The following is a 5,215-nucleotide window of genomic DNA, read 5'->3' on the forward strand; positions in this document are numbered from 1 at the left end:
CTGGTCTCTATGGTTTGTGATGTGAAATCTGCAGTCATTCAAATAATTTTTCCCCTGTAGATAATGAACCATTTTTCTGTTACTGCTTTCAAGATTTTTGTTTGTTTTTAGTGTTCAGCAGTTTTTATTATTATATGTCTGGACACAGAATTCTGTGTTTATTTTGTTTGGAATTCTTCAGCTTTATGAATCTGTAGGTTTACATCTTTCATCATATGTGTGACTTTCAATCACTATTTCTTCAAGTGTTTTTTCAACGTCACCTAATTTTTCGTCTCCTTATAGAACAAAGGTTTGACCTTTGGTTGTCCCATAGGTCCTTTAATCTCTCTCTTATATTTATATATATAAATAGAGAGAGAGAGAGAGAGAGAGAGAGAGAGAGAGAGAGAGAGAGACAGAGAGACAGAGAGACAGAGAGGGAGTCCCCCTCTCAGGTGTTCAGACAGAGTACATGCTATTGTTCTATTTTCAAGTTTTCTGGCTCTTTTTCTCTTCATTTCCATTGTGGTACAAAGTTTATGCAGTGAGTTTTTCAGTTCCAGTTGCCATTTGATTTCTCTTTGGTTCCGTATTGTACAAGCTTTCTATACTTTATATTTTAACATGTGTTTCAAAAGTGTTTGAACTTTTTTATAACAGCTGCTTCCACTCTCTCTGTCAACTTCTGTATTTTTTACCAAAGTAAGTTATTACCGTGGTTCACTATATATTTAGTAATTTTGTATTAGTTGTAATTTTGATTACTGAATAATTTTGAGTAAATTTGGATAATGTTGGACATTTTAAATTTACATATTAAGACAATGGGTTTTGTTTAATTCTTATGGAGAATGTCAGAGTTTATGTTTTAAAATGAAGTTCACCTGAGTACCTTCAGGTGGCAAGGTCTAACCTGCATTCTTTGGGCTGTGATTTTAATGTCAATTCATTTTCCCAACTTTTTGCAGTGCTGTAAAATTCAGTGTCTTGTATGCCACACAGGGTTCTGTGGAGGACTTGGGTAGAGGTCTAGTATCTCAGTTCTTAAAGCCTTTGTATGCTATTGGGTTTTTGGAAAAGTCATGACATATTTTTTCTATGTTTTTTGTTGCAAAAATACATCGTGGCTTTTCCAACAACCCAATAATTAGGATTAGATCTTTACATGCATAGGCCATAGGTGGGCCCTGTAGGTGCTACACTAATTTATGGGGTTGATTTTCTGAGCTCCCTCTTCAAAATCCCCACAGCAATTTTCTGTTCCTGTGAGCCTCCTTTTTTAAAGGCAGAAAGCAATTATTTTTGCTATTGAGCCATGTCTGGGACCAAGAAGTAAGAGGATATAGAAATAGAGGGAGTAGGCAGCTGGATTTTGTCTCCACCTTCAGAATCTGTCTCCAGAGAGAATAGAGAGAAAGGTTCCCATTCCTTAGACTGTTGGCGCCTGCAGGCTGCCATCATTACAACTGCTGCTGCCACCACTGCCGCCACCCCCTCCACAAGATTACCTGGAGTCTGTAGTATGGCAAAAGAGATTAAAACAAAAACAAAAACAAGTTCCTCTGTCTCTCTCTCTCTGAGCTTTAGTAATTCACTTTCTTATTTCTCAAGCAAGACTGAACAGCTTTTTCTGGAGCTGTTTTGTTTGTTGTTATTGTTGTTGCTGCTGCTTTTGTTCCAAGAACTCCAGTCTGAGGTTCCCAACTAAGATAAATTTGGATCAGGAGTTACTAAAGGATACACCAGTTTAGAGGTACTTTGATTTATAGTGTTCTGCTTGAATCTGTCTGTTGCTGTTCACATATTAGAGTATTCAAATAGCTGTGCCATGTGTTCTCTCAAGGTTTTGTAGTGTTCTGTGAAACAGAAAGGGGTATGCATACCTCATCCTATCCAAAACTGGAAACTCCCCAGTTACATATTTTTTCATATGTTGCTTTTAAATAACAAGGTATCATTTTATAACTGTAAACATCAGTATAAAAAGCTTCTTTTTAAAACCAGATAAATCCTACACTATAGAATAATGTTAGAGGCTTAGATATATGTGAAATTGGCAAGTATTTAGTAACTTTACAGGATTTGGGGGTTTTTTTACATTAAATCTAGGCAGAAAAAGCAGCATTGGCTTTCCTCATATGTTAATGCTATCTACATTAAGACATGTTGATTACATATTTACTAATATTTGTGTAAAATAAATAGATACTAATATATACTTTTATGCCTGATAAAGATATTAAAGGTTTATACATACAGGAAATAGCTTATGTAAACTTCAAATTATTATAAATAACAAATATCCAAAAAAAACAGAACCACACATATTTATGTAAATAACACTTTTGTTATATTTTCAGGCTATGTTAGTTCACCCAGTATCACCTGGGTAAATAGTAATTTATTTCTCTTATCTTTTTCAAAACATTATTTTTTAATTATTTTATAATAAAATAGAAAAAAATAATAATTTCTTATTAGCTTGAAATATTGAAGCTAAACTAAAAGTATAACTTCAAAGTGTTACAATTGAAACCAAATCCTGTTCATTTTAGTCTCAAAGGGTATGAATCTAGAACCTACACATTAAACCAAAGTACTCCATTGTGACATATATATACTCTGTCAGTTTTCTGTTTGAAATCTATCAAATATTCAGGTATAAAGCACCTGTGTGTTTTTCCATAAATATAAATTATAGTATTTTTGCAGATGATGTCATTGTCAGTTCTTTTAGAAATTCTAAATATGCATGAATGCCATTATGCAAGAATATAAAAAATCTTTAAAGAAACTACTATTTTAAAATGACAATGAGAATTGCAGCTTTTATATTTTCCGCTTGTTCAAAGAAATTTTTAAATCATTCTGAAGAGATTTCAAGTCTATAAATGTTCTTGTACTCAATTGGTGCTATTTTTTAACTTAAGAAAAGACTGTTGGTAACCTAGGAACTGCAGTAACTTTTACAACTGGTACTGACTGTTGTGCTGCTTTATCATTTTTGGCAAGGATTGGTGTTTCATTATTTAGACAAATCAACTACTTACATTGCCACTGTCATATTGTTTAAATTGGCATTTTTTTTACAATGATGAAAAAATGTCAAAGTATGATTTAGAAACTGAAATTTAGTATAGTGGAAAAGATTCATCCATGCGTTATTGAATTGAAGGAAGATGAGACAACAATTTAGGAATATTATATTCATATTTTTCTTTCTTGGTTGACTAAGATTGACTATTGAATGTTTAGTCTCTTAACACTACAAACTATTTCCTGAGGTATTTTCCTCAAATATGATTGTTGGCTAAATTTTAAAATTTGTGTGGATATAAAATTATTTTAAAACTAAATATTGAGTGTGGATATGTGTTTTTACTTATGCACATACAATGACTGATTATATTTTAAGTTTTTAATAGAAAAAAGGGACATTCATCTTTATATATTCCTGGATTTTATGAACTTAATAGCCAGAAACATTCTTCTACAGTCAGGTCAAATATGGGTATATTAAGAAGGTCTACTTTCTGTAATTACAAAGCTTGGAAACAGAAGATGTACTTTGTAAAGCTCCTATAGTTCACCATTGTTTAAAAAATTGTTCTCAAGGATGAGTTTTCTCTGACACTGCTTCATTAATCAATAAGCTCATCTTTCTTTAATATTCTCCATAAATGCATCCCTTTAAACATACACACTCATATGTATATGCTTGTTGTAGTAATATGCACTTATAGGTAAATAATAATGAATGACATAAATGAAAAACAAGGTTACTAACTAGCTGCCTTCTAGCAGTCCTAACCAACAGTCATATACCCCAAACATCAGGCAACAATGTAATCTTTTTGAAGTTCTTTCTATTGAGTTGTCGGAAAAGTCATGATATACTTTTTCTGTTTTTCATTGCAAAAATGCATCATGACTTTTCCAACAACCCGATCTAATTGGTTCTCTCACCATGTTTACACCACCATTTAACATTCTTATACCACTGCCATATTCCATGGCATTGTGCAGAAAAGAAACCCACTCCTTTTTCTTGGGGAAGAGGTTAGAGAAGGTAGCTGCACTTCTTCCTCAGTGAATAATTCCAGACTATGAAGACCCAATTTTACTTAGGCCTTATTTTTCAAAGATAAATATTGATGTTTCTTGGTATTAAAACAAGTTTGAATTGATTTATTTCTACTGAATCCTGGATGTGGTGCCTGGAGCTAAAGTATTCGTTACTCAAAACCATTTTGTTCTTAGTTTTAGTCTCAGTTTGAGTTTCAATTACCAGGCCATGAACAAGACATAAAGTCAATCACAATATCCTGTAAAAATAGTTTTATCACAAATTTTTAAATTAATAATTAAAACTTACACTGCTTTGACTTTGAATATTAGTTAATGTCATGGAACCATTATCCAATAATAAAAACTCCATATTGTTGTTGTTTTCCATCCATTTTATTTTTTAAAGAATTCATTTTATTGTAGTAATAATAAATAAGAATACTTAACATGTGATCTACCCTCTTAACAGGTTTTTAAGTGTATATTACAGAATTGTTACCTATAGGCACGATGTTGTACAGCAGATTTTTCGTTATTCTTACTTGTATATTTTGGTAACTATATAGCTTTACTATTTTTTCACAAACCTCTTCCTACTTCAAAACTGTTTCTTCTTAGACATTTCTGTCCACATCCAATGCTTTCCCCAAATCTAGGAATGCTACTGTGATGGCATCAAATTTCTACAATTTTCTCTCCACTGTTTTCTGTCCCTGCTCTTTGGTGGTTTATGTTGGTGGTGGTGATTATGAGGGTGTTGATGCTCTTGTTGGAAAAGTACATTTGTATGGGCTTCCCAGAGGCATGGTAAATCTATTGTCTATTTTCCTTTTATGCCTGAAAGTATTTTCATTCTGTTTTCAAAAATAATTGATAATCTGGTTAGGCATTAAATTCTAGTATAGAACTAATTTGTCCTTAAAATCTTGAAAAGAAAACTTCTCCATTGTCTCCTAGTACCCATAATTGATTTTGAGAAATCTGATGATACAATTATTTTTATTCCTCTTGTGTGGGAGTCCCCCGCTCCACACTCATACACAGAAAGCCATTTAACTTTTTCTGCTCATAATTTGTCATTTTAGAATGTTGCATCTTGGTGAGAGATTTTGTCCAACCATAATTCTGAGAACTGGGTGACATTATCAAAAAGAGACTAGAATCT

Source organism: Hipposideros armiger, unplaced genomic scaffold (assembly GCF_001890085.2).
Source record: "Hipposideros armiger isolate ML-2016 unplaced genomic scaffold, ASM189008v1 scaffold_672, whole genome shotgun sequence".
Classification (NCBI taxonomy): Eukaryota; Metazoa; Chordata; class Mammalia; order Chiroptera; family Hipposideridae; genus Hipposideros; species Hipposideros armiger.